Raw genomic sequence first — 12195 nt, 5'->3', positions numbered from 1 at the left:
GGTTAAGTTCACCATGTCCAATTGTGCAGCTGGTGCCAAATTGTGTTCCGCAAATTGAGATATTTGGTTGGTGTCTTCAAGTTGCTTGTAGTTCTAAATTCCACAGTATTCCCATTGTGAGTGACCATACTGTAAAATGATCTGTGTTTCATAATTTAGGTTCTTGCAAGTGTCCATTGCTGTGTGTTTTTTTTTTAAGCATATTGCCCTTCACTAAATAAGCAAAGTACCACTTGCTTGCTAAAAGTCACTGATTTATACTTGCCTTCAATGACACAGCCGACAGGTTCTAACAACATAAGAGCTTGCTGCTGCATAATTACACCCACCTTCTGCCCCACAGGTGGGGTCTTGTTTACAACAATGCAGTTAGTCCTTTGTTTACATCCAAAGAGCTTTTTGTACTTGAGGCTTGAGCATAACACTTCAACCCTGCTACCCATAGGAAGATACAGTGTGCCTCCCGAGTGGCGCAGTGGTCTAAGGCAGTGCATCACAGTGCTAGAAGCGTCACTACAGACCCGGGTTCGATACCGGGCTGTATCACAACCAGCAGTGATCGGGAGTCCCATAAGGCGGCACACAATTGGCCCAGCGTCGGGGGGGGGTTGGCCTGTGGGGCTTTGCTTGGCTCATCACGCTCTAGCGACTCCTTGTGGTGTGCCGGGTGCCTGCAGGCTGACCGCGGTGGTCAGGTGAACGGTGTTTCCATTGGTGTTTCTGGGTTAAGCGGGTGGGAGTTAAGATGCGCGGTTTGGCAGGTCATGTTTCAGAGGACTCATCACTTGACCTTCGCCTCACGAGCCCGTTAGGGAGTTGCAGCGATGACACAAGATTGAAATTAGGGAGAAAAAGGGGGTAAAATAAATAAGTAAATAAAACAGATACAGTGTATTCAGACACTTTCCCTTTTTTCAAATTTTGTTACGATTAAATAAAACATTTTCGGCATCAATCTACACACAATACCCCATAATGAGAAAGCGATAACAGGTTTTCAGAAATGTATGAAAATGTTTTAAAAATCAAATATGCATTCAGATCCTTTGCTATGAGACTCGAAATTGAGGTCAGGTGCATCTGGTTTCCATTGATCATCCTTGAGATGTTACTACAACTTGATTGGACATGATTTGGAAAGGAACACACTTGTCTATATAAGGTCCCACAGTTGACAGTGCATGTCAGAGCAAAAACCAAGCCATGAGGTCGAAGGAATTATCTGTAGAGCTCTAAGACAGGATCGTGTCGAGGCACTGATCTTGGGAAAGGTACCAAAACATTTCTGCAGCATTGAAGGTCATCAAGAATACAGTGGCCTCCATCATTCTTACATGGAAGAAGTTTGGTACCACCAAGACTCTTGCAGTAAAAGGACCCCCTGCTTAGAATTTCCCAAAAGGCACCTAAAGGACTCTCAGACCATGACAAACAAGTTTCTCTGGTCAGTTGAAACCAAGATTGAACTCTTTGGCTTGAATGCCAAGCGTCATGAGTCTGGAGGAAACTTGGCACCATCCCTACGGTGAAGCATGGTGGTGGGATCATCATGCTGTGAGGATGTTTGTCAGTGGCAGGGAATGGGTCACTAGTCAGGATTGAGGGAAAGATGAATGGAGCAATATAAGGAGAGATCCTTGATGAAAACCTGCTCTAGTGAGCTCAGGACCTCAGACTGCGGCGAAGGTTCACCTTCCAACAGGACAACGACCCTAAGCACACAGCCAAGACATCGCAGGTGTGGCTTCGGGACAAGTCTCTGAATGTCCTTGAGTGGCCAAGCCAGAGCCCGGACTTGAACCCGATGGAACATCTCTGGAGAGACATGAAAATAGCTGTGGAGCAACGCTCCCCATCCAACCTGACAGAGCTTGAGAAGATCTGCAGAGAAGAATGGGAGAAACTCCCCAAATACAGGTGTGCCAAGCTTGTAGCGTCATACCCAAGAAGACTCAAGGCTGTAATCGCTGCCAAAGGTGCTTCAACAAAGCACTGAGTAAAGGGTCTGAATAATTATGTAGATGTGATGTTTCAGTTTTTTTTATTTCAAATACATTTGCAAAAAATTCATATTAACTGTTTTTGCTTTGTCATAATGGGCTATTATGTGTAGATTAAGAGGGGGAAATGATTTAATCCATTTTAGAATAAGTCTGTAATGTAACAAAATGTCAAGGGGTCTGAATACATTTCGAATGCACTGTAGGCTAGAAATGTTAACAATTTACATATTTTTTTAAAGATTGCATTCAATTGTCCCTCCCTGTTGCACTCAACAAGCTTCCATTCCCCCTGTCATAAGGGGATTTATGGCTGATGTAAGATGAAAATCCAGTTCCTTTAATGTCACTTACTATAGTCATTTCTTTCATTTAACTCCTTGAGATGGAAATGTTATGTTTGTTTTAAGTTGAACATGTGCTCTTTATGACAATGTCAAAATGAGGTGAAATTCTCTTTTTTTTTTTACTAAGTTACACTACCCAAAATGTATTATATTTGTGGAAATACCCTTCTACGAGTGATACAGAATAGTGTACCACAGTATGTCTCATAACACCCTTAAAACCTAGCATTCAAACAGTGAAATGGTTCCAATCATTTTTCCACCATTCTTCTTCCCATAGGCGATTTTAGAAACACTTAAAATAAGGGCTGTGTTTCGTGTAGGCTTACCCTGGCGTGACGTTTTGATAAGAGTGTAGAAATGAAATGACAATTCTGCGAACTGGAATAAATATTGGAACCATTTCCCTGTTTGACCGCTTGGTTTTATGGGTATCATGACACCTCCGCTGTGGGGCTCTATGCAGTGCCAATCGTCCCCTCCCATCTCTGATCGGTCTTAATGCTTTGCTTTTATTACACCAGCAGGTGGCTCTCTGTGCCTATATTGACGAGTTCCAGCGTTCCATAGACCCTTACAGTTTCGTTGGTCAGATTTAGTGTTATAGAACTGAACTTACTACATGGACTTTGGAGTCAAAGTTTATGCTGTGGTCATTGTTTTTACAATCCTCACAATCCTCAAGTCTGTCTAGCCCTATAGATCTGATTGGCTTTATTTTCCTCTGTTCTGATTTGGGCAGAGCAATCACAGACCACTGCCTGCACATTCTATAGTGATGAGATAGTGTTTTGGCATAGCCGTCCACTAGAACGCCCAAATACAATCAGTTTTTCTGGGAGGGAAATATGACAAGATTAATACTGCATTTTCCTTCCAAGTTAAATGCTATTACCCAGACTTATATTTTTTTACTGATCTTTGTTAGTTATTGTGGTATGAACAGTTTTACTTTTATTGATGTTGTTGGTGTTGGCGTTAACACAAGTTAGCTGATTACTGTTTCCTATCATCAGAGAGTTTGTCAGAAATTGTCCATTTGATAATCAGTTTGGGGAGGTGATGGAAACCTGCATAGTCTGTAGGGGATCTGTTCTCTTTTCCCCTCTTTCTTTCTCTCTTTCAGTTGTTCATATCCTGTCCCTCCCTGTTGAATGGCCAGGGAGTGAGTGTCTTGGTAGAGATGATCTCACCAGCAGGTTCAGAGGCGGGTCTCTCATCCAGATGTGAATCTGATGTCATCAGGGTTGATGCGGCTCACAAAGATGACATCATAATCTTGAGTGTTCCACAGAGAGCTGTGAGAGGCTGCTCCCCACACCCACTCTAATGCTTACTGCACCTCACAGAAATTCTTGTAACTAACCACACACACACACACACACACACTGTTGATACGCTGTAGGAGACAACGTTTTTACAGATCAGTTGTTGTTGTTGTTGCTCTGTGTGCAGCTTGGACTGAAGTCTGTCTGCCAAATAGTTCACTTCAGTCTTTCAAGATTTCTTTCAATGCGTGCCAAATACTAAGCTTTAAATCTTTTCTCACTCTGAAGGGTTCTTTGATATAGAGCACGCTTGTTGGAAATGCCAAGCCTTCACAGATCACGTCTCCCCTTTCCTGTGGGATACACTTTATGTGTGTGCGTGTGTGTGTTCATGTGTGGTTTTCTTTTACGACTCCTGTACAAGAGTGTAAGGGCTGATCCTGTTTCTCCACAGACAGTTGAAGCAGAAAAACAGAACAGGGACTTTGGGACTCAGCAGGGGACTCTTCCCGAGCTCAGCTCTGTTGAGTGTTCTGGAGAACTCATCCTGGTGCCTAGTCACAAAGCCCAGCTGTGTGGGCTGCTATGGTAACATTGCCATTCCTAGGCCATAAAACCTCTATTTAAAGAGCCCTAATGGAATTATCCCCAATTTGTGCTGATGTCTGGTGAGGAGAGAGAGAGTGGTTTGGCCAGTGTCAGTCAGCTTTTGTGTTTCCTGATATGACATGATTTCCTTCCTAATTGTTATTTTAGGCCACAGTCATTCTGGGTGGATGGATGAACTCGTCCTATAGATATATATATATGGCTGCTGCATCCATACCTCTTAAGATAATTCAGTCAGCTATACAGCTACAATTTATTCTACTCAGATCATTAACAAGATTATTGCTTTAACAAATAAGTTGCCAAATACTACAATAATGTCTAAATCTATTGGACAGTATGCTGCTAAGCTGCATACTGAGTGTTTTTTTTCTGGTTTCATATTCCACTACCCTTTCCCTATCCTACTCTGTTCTGTGTTGGGATCATATTGCCAGCTGATTTAGGCTAGCAGGCTGTATCAAACAGGGAGTGGCAGAGATTTTTTTTTATGTGTGTGTTCTCTCATCCCTAAAATAAGTCAAAGTAATCACAGAAAGCAGATGTGTTCCTGGGTGTGTTTTGTAGACTGGAGGAAAGTGGATGGTGTTTTAGCTCTCTGCATGTGTTGTACCATGTACACAGCACTGTGAGACTGACCTGCTGTCTGCTATAACTAACATAGCTCTCCTCTTCCCTGAGTCCTGTGGCCCAAATCTGTCCAATTTCTGTGTAGGAAGAGACCTACAAACACCAGGGAGGGAGGGAGGGAGGGAGATTGGGAATGAGAAGAAAAGAGGGAGAAGCAGAGGGTGATCAGGGAGTGAGTGATGAGGGAGGATGATAAAGTAGTAAGGTGGAGGAACAGGGCGGTGGAGGGGCTTGGCGGCTAAGACCGCTGGTCAGCGAGTGGCGCGGCAGGGACACAGATGGTCTGGAGTCTGGCCCATGTAATCCCTCTTAGCCCTGTTCTGATGAATGCCAAACTAAAGCCAGTCCTCTCTAAAGCGCTCTCTATGGGAATACTCTAATCACTGCAGCTCTATCTAATGCACTGCATGCAGCTGTTTGGCTGGGCTGATGACTGTTTGGGGATGGGGGTTTTCAGCCTATTCGAGAGCTCAGATTCGCTCAGAGATTTCATTTTGACCCTTGTAGGATTTCCTCTGGAAGGGTTTCGGATAATGTTGCTGTTTAGGTTTCTTTATCTCTTAATGGACAAACAACAGCCATCAGTAAGGAATCCACTTTGGTACCATCATGGAACTGACACTGCTCATCTCAGATGCCCCCCACATTCCATATAGCTCACTCACCTCCCATAGAACACACACACACACACACACACACACACACACACACACACACACACACACACACACACACACCTCCTCCAGGAGTTCATGCTGGGAGCATGTTGTTTTGACATCAGGGATGTGGCTGTGTTCAGAGTATGAGCCACTCCCACAGCTGGTTAACTCTCTCACTTACATAGATCAAAGGCACATTCCAGAAGATTTCCTGCTGCAGAATTCACCAATTGGAAGGCTACAGTTAAATAAAACATCCCATATTATAATCCATACATATACATGTAAATATAACATTGTTTCCCTGCTGAAGAAAACTACATAGACCAGCCTAAATATCAAGCTGGTCCATGTTGGTTGGATGTTTTTCAAGCTGGTCTGACCAGCATGGTCTAGCTGGTTAGGCTGGTCGACTAGCTGGTGATGCTGGTATGCTGGTGACCAGTTTATGCTGGTATGCTGGTATGCTGGTGACCAAGCTGGTCCATGCTGGTCCATGCTGATCTGTCTAGCTGGCAAATCCATCCCCATCATTATCATATTCCCCAGCATGCTCTATTATGAGTTTTAGAATTGTTTGTTTCAATATCTGTGTTTTTTGCATGTACATTGATGAATTAATCAATGAGTGTATCTTATGCTCCACAAATCTAAACAAATTAAATCTGTTAGTTGGACTTATTGCACCCGTTACTGAAATGGTTATTCCAGTTGAGATGCTTAGGGTAGTCTCGTTTATTGATCTTTCTATCCCTGGCAGTCATTCTGAATGCAGGTTGCAGGAGAACAAAAGTTACATTTGTTGGATATCCACACTGACTGGATTCCAATAGGAATTAAACATCACTTTGCAAGCCAGCATAATGTGACTTGCAGGCCTGTATTAGGTAAAAACGAGTCTCCTTATGGTATATGAAGATTGGTCACCAGCAAAAACACAGCGAAGGTTGATCACGAGGAAAAACACAGCGAAGGTTGGTCACCAGCAAAAACATAGCGAAGGTTGGTCACCAGCAAAAACACAGCGAAGGTTGATCACCAGCAAAAACACAGCGAAGGTTGGTGACCAGCAAAAACACAGCGAAGGATGATCACCAGCAAAAACACAGCGAAGGATGATCACCAGCAAAAACACAGCGAAGGATGATCACCAGCAAAAACACAGCGATGGTTGGTGACCAGCAAAAACACAGCGAAGGTTGGTGACCAGCAAAAACACAGCGAAGGTTGGTGACCAGCAAAAACACAGCGAAGGTTGGTGACCAGCAAAAACACAGCGAAGGTTGGTCACCAGCAAAAACACAGCGAATGATGATCACCAGCAAAAACACAGCGAAGGTTGGTGACCAGCAAAAACACAGCGAAGGTTTGTGACCAGCAAAAACATAGTGAAGGTTGGTCACCAGCAAAAACACAGCGAAGGTTGATCACCAGCAAAAACACAGCGAAGGTTGGTGACCAGCAAAAACACAGCGAAGGTTGGTGACCAGCAAAAACACAGCGAAGGTTGATCACCAGCAAAAACACAGCGAAGGATGATCACCAGCAAAAACACAGCGATGGTTGGTGACCAGCAAAAACACAGCGAAGGTTGGTGACCAGCAAAAACACAGCGATGGTTGGTGACCAGCAAAAACACAGCGAAGGTTGGTGACCAGCAAAAACACAGCGAAGGATGATCACCAGCAAAAACACAGCGAAGGTTGATCACCAGCAAAAACACAGCGAAGGATGATCACCAGCAAAAACACAGCGAAGGTTGGTGACCAGCAAAAACACAGCGAAGGTTGGTGACCAGCAAAAACACAGCGAAGGTTGGTGACCAGCAAAAACACAGCGAAGGTTGGTCACCAGCAAAAACACAGCGAAGGTTGGTGACCAGCAAAAACACAGCGAAGGTTGGTGACCAGCAAAAACACAGCGAAGGTTGATCACCAGCAAAAACACAGCGAAGGTTGGTGACCAGCAAAAACACAGCGAAGGTTGGTCACCAGCAAAAACACAGCGAAGGTTGATCACCAGCAAAAACACAGCGAAGGTTGGTCACCAGCAAAAACACAGCGAAGGTTGATCACCAGCAAAAACACAGCGAAGGTTGGTGACCAGCAAAAACACAGCGAAGGTTGGTCACCAGCAAAAACACAGCGAAGGTTGGTCACCAGCAAAAACACAGCGAAGGTTGGTCACCAGCAAAAACACAGCGAAGGTTGGTCACCAGCAAAAACACAGCGAAGGTTGATCACCAGCAAAAACACAGCGAAGGTTGGTCACCAGCAAAAACACAGCGAAGGTTGGTCACCAGCAAAAACACAGCGAAGGTTGGTCACCAGCAAAAACACAGCGAAGGTTGATCACCAGCAAAAACACAGCGAAGGTTGGTGACCAGCAAAAACACAGCGAAGGTTGATCACCAGCAAAAACACAGCGAAGGTTGGTCACCAGCAAAAACACAGCGAAGGTTGGTCACCAGCAAAAACACAGCGAAGGTTGGTGACCAACAAAAACACAGCGAAGGTTGGTCACCAGCAAAAACACAGCGAAGGTTGGTCACCAGCAAAAACACAGCGAAGGTTGGTCACCAGCAAAAACACAGCGAAGGTTGGTCACCAGCAAAAACACAGCGAAGGCTGGTCACCAGCAAAAACACAGCAAAGGTTAGTGACCAGCAAAAATGCAACAAAGGCAGGTCACCAGTGTCCAAAACACAGCCTATGCTGTTTTTTTACAGCAGGGTTATATTTTATTTGACCGTATCAACCTGGTTGTTTTAAGCAGGAAATGTTGTAGCTGACCTGGTGCCGGTTAACCTTGGCAGAGTATTGGAAGGCTAATTTGATTATACACCATACAGAGCCATTAGCTAGACAGGCCCGGTTTAGATTGCTCTCCAGGAACAATGCAATGTCTCCCACTAGCTGGGCTCATTAGTTAGAGCCATAGTTGTTTCTGCAACACATTGAATTCCTTCCCATACGCTGGTTTATGTTATCTAATTTCCTCAAGTGTGTGGGGAAAGAGGCCTGGTCAGTCAGTCAGTCAGTCAGTCGGCAGGCAGGCAGGCAGGCAGGCAGAGAGTGGTTGACACAGTGGGTGGTGCTCAGAGACCAGGCCAGTGTTATCAACCCACCATCACGTCACACTGTGTTCTCAGCTGCTTCTGATGTTGTTGGTTCATTATTTAATGAATCTGAGTCTATCCAGACAGTGCCATTAGGTATTGTAAATACAGTCATTGCTCTCTCCTCTTTCTGTCACACACCACATGTTTTTTCTCTTCTCGTGTGCTTATTAGATCAGTTCACGCAGTCTTCTAAATTGGGGTAATTCAATTAGTAGGGGGTGGACTGGCTTTGCTCGAGAAGTTCAACCTAAGAGTTGAAGATATCAAAGCCGCTCTATTACTAAAACAAGTAGGGCACATGCCTTCAACAAGGAAAATAGCCACAGACACATGATATGTGACAGTAGAGAGGCGACCGTCCTTGTGCTCACTGTTTTGGGTTCAATACATTTTATTTCACAGAGGGAAGTCATTGGAGATTAGCAGGTCCCTGATGCAGTGGGAGTCTTAGAGCTAACCTCTAAGTCCTGCGATTGCTGTTCAATCTGCAGTCTGTCGGCTGGCTGTGTGCGACACTAGAGTAGAGCAGAGAAGGCAGTAGATGGAGATGTTGCCTTGTCCCTCTCTCTCTCTCTTTCTCTCCATCTGTCTCTCTCTGTCATGCAGGCAGCTGTCAGTCAGCTCTCTGGCACCCTATGGGTAGCCCCTACGGCATTATGTCTCTGTGGTCTGAAATCCTATCGCACCAGAACATGCTTTAGAACATGACCACATGTGGACCATTGATCCTCTACAATCTCTCCACTAATCTACACAGCCTAGGAAATAATGTAGCCCTTAGTAGTTGGCCATGCAGCGACATGAGTGACGGGTTCTCAGTATATACTGTGAATAAGCATGTTGCCTGTTGCTCCTCTCTGAGGCAGGCCCCATGGCAAACTGAGGTTTACATTTAAGACTGAGCTGAGTTCAGTTCAATTCAGTTCAGTTGTGTTTTTCTCAAAGTCATTGGTCATAGAGAACACTAGAGATGGTGCCAAGGGAAATTGCTTGCTATGCACTGTACCCAGGCTGGCTGGGGCTGGGACTAATTTGTCCTTGGTGACAGAGGTTAGGATCATGTTGCTGAACCATTTACCAGTCATCTGAAACAGAGGTTGAAGTTTTAATGTATGCCCACAGCTGTTTGACATGGCACAAATTGCACGCGATACAGGAACTATACTATAGGGGGACACCGTCAATCTAGTGTCGGCCCCATAGATTGGCCATCTGTCTTAGAAAGCCTGCCTTCCCTGTGTCAATCGGAAATGTCAGAAGCCTTGTTTGGCCTAGGCACTGTTTGCTGAACAGAGGAGTCTCTAGGGAAGCTCAGATTTCCGGCTGTCTACAGCATGCTCAAACTCTCAAAGTTCATTTTAGCAATGGAATGTGTGTTCCCAAGCTCCAGATTCACTGGTTATATTGGAGAATATAGAAAACGTGGTTAGCTGTTGAAATAAACAGGATTTAAACCAATCATGTAGTAGCTTAGAGAAAACAGCCAACAGGAGAATAGCAGAGTGATATTTATTTATGGGAAACACAAGCAGTGTGTCGCCTAATAAAATGACCGTCATTGACATAAGAGAGTGGTGGCTAACAGAGTAACTTATTTTTCTTTCTATCCCCCCTCTCTCCCTCCCTCTCTCCCTCCCTCTCTCCCTCCCTCTCTTCACCAGAAGGTGTGGCTGAGTAAGGAGGGGAGTACCAGCTGTCGCATCACCCCAGCCTCGTTCTCCAATGAGAGATCCATCGACAAGATGGAGCGCTTCTGAGGAACTCCCTTCATTCATTTCACTAATGCTCTCTAACCACATCCTGTCCAATACTTCTACCACATCACTGTTACCTCCTGTCTCTGTGGGTATTATCCTTCCCCTCCCATCTGAAGCTTTATCTTTCTCAATTGATTGTTTCCTCCCCAACCTTTATGAAAAATACATAAAAAAATACAATGCTGTAAAGCTAGAGTCCTTAGTTGTTACATCCATTTGCTGTACTTAAAAATATATAACCAATGATTCTTGAAGAATAGAACTTATACACTGAGTGTACAAAACATTAAGAACACCTTCATATTATTGAGTTGGTGATGGACCATTCTTGATACACACAGGAAACTGTTGAGAGTGAAAAATCTAGCAGCGTTGCAGTTTTTGAAACAAACCGGTGCGCCTGGCTCCTACTACCATACCCCGTTCAACGGCACTTAAATATTTTGTCTTGCCCATTTACTTCTCTGAATGGCACACACACAATCCATATCTCAATTGTCTCAAGGCTTAAAAATCATTTTTTAACCTGTCTCCTCCCCTTCAGTTACACTGATTAAAGTGGAAATAACAAGTAACATCAATAAGGGATCATAGCTTTCACCTGGTCAGTCTTTGTCATCGAAAGAGCAGGTGTTCCTAAAGTTTTGTACACTCGGTATAAATGCCCCATCAGAAACGCAAAAATAAGCTTGTTTTACTCCAACGTTTGTAAACAATGTAAATGTAAACAAACAGCATATAGCCTCAAAACAAGGTTAAAACTATAATTTTTATCATGGATGATCAGTCCTTGCACCTATTGCTTTGTCTGTGAATTTTTTGTGGTTACATTTCTGCAGGCCCACACTTTTAATCAAAGCAGAGGCGTGGTGACTGTTTTATTATTGTTTTAATTATATCTGAATCTATTATGTAGACAGTTTGAAATTGTGTGACTTTTTTTATGTGAAAGCTTATCCAAATAGTACTTTTTTTATGTGAAAGCTTATCCAAATAGTACCTTTTTTATGTGAAAGCTTATCCAAATAGTACCTTTTTTATGTGAAAGCTTATCCAAATAGTACCTTTTTTATGTGAAAGCTTATCCAAATAGTACCTTTTTTTATGTGAAAGCTTATCCAAATAGTACCTTTTTTATGTGAAAGCTTATCCAAATAGTACCTTTTTTATGTGAAAGCTTATCCAAATAGTACCTTTTTTATGTGAAAGCTTATCCAAATAGTACCTTTTTTTTATGTGAAAGCTTATCCAAATAGTACCTTTTTTTCCTCATCAATGCTTTCCGTCTCTGAACATTTTGAATGTTACATTCAGGCTGGCAGAGCAGCATCTATTCTTTGGCAACTTTGTGCTTTGCTGATTCTCATTGCTTTTCTTCTCAAAATTGAATACAATGAATAAAACCATTAAATACCTATGATATTAGAATTCAATTCCAATTCCCTATTCAACAGTTAATACAAGAGAGAAAATATAATTGCTTTTGTCCCTTCTCTGTTTCCTCTGGTCCTGAATAATGCTGCGTAAGGTCATGTGATCTGGATAATGCTGTGTAAGGGTCACGTGATCTGGATAATATTGTATAAGGTCACGTGATCTGGATAATGTTGTGTAAGATCAAGTGATCTGGATAATGTTGTGTAAGATCAAGTGATCTGGATAATGTTGTGTAAGGTCACTTGATTGTTTACCTCATTTTCCCTTATCCAATTAAACACAGAGAAATCCAGACAGAGTCCGACTGCACCATCACACTGAATCGCAAGTTAGGAGTATTGATAACCAATTAGAGTGTGTGTGTTGT

General features: G+C 43.3%; 1 long non-coding RNA gene across 1 annotated transcript in view; it reads left to right on the top strand.

Annotated features, from left to right (window-relative positions):
* Window positions 1–10704, top strand: part of LOC123728709 (uncharacterized) — an 81705-nt gene extending 71001 nt beyond the window's left edge. The window contains exon 3 of the long non-coding RNA XR_006760349.1: window positions 10296–10704. This is a non-coding gene — a long non-coding RNA (uncharacterized lncRNA). The remainder of the gene's footprint in view (window positions 1–10295) is intronic.
* The last annotated feature ends 1491 nt before the right edge of the window (window positions 10705–12195 follow it).

This window comes from Salmo salar, chromosome ssa18 (genome assembly GCF_905237065.1).
Source record: "Salmo salar chromosome ssa18, Ssal_v3.1, whole genome shotgun sequence".
Lineage (NCBI taxonomy): Eukaryota > Metazoa > Chordata > Actinopteri > Salmoniformes > Salmonidae > Salmo > Salmo salar.
Note: the sequence above shows the minus strand (reverse complement) of the source record. Positions and strands in the feature narration are given on the sequence as shown.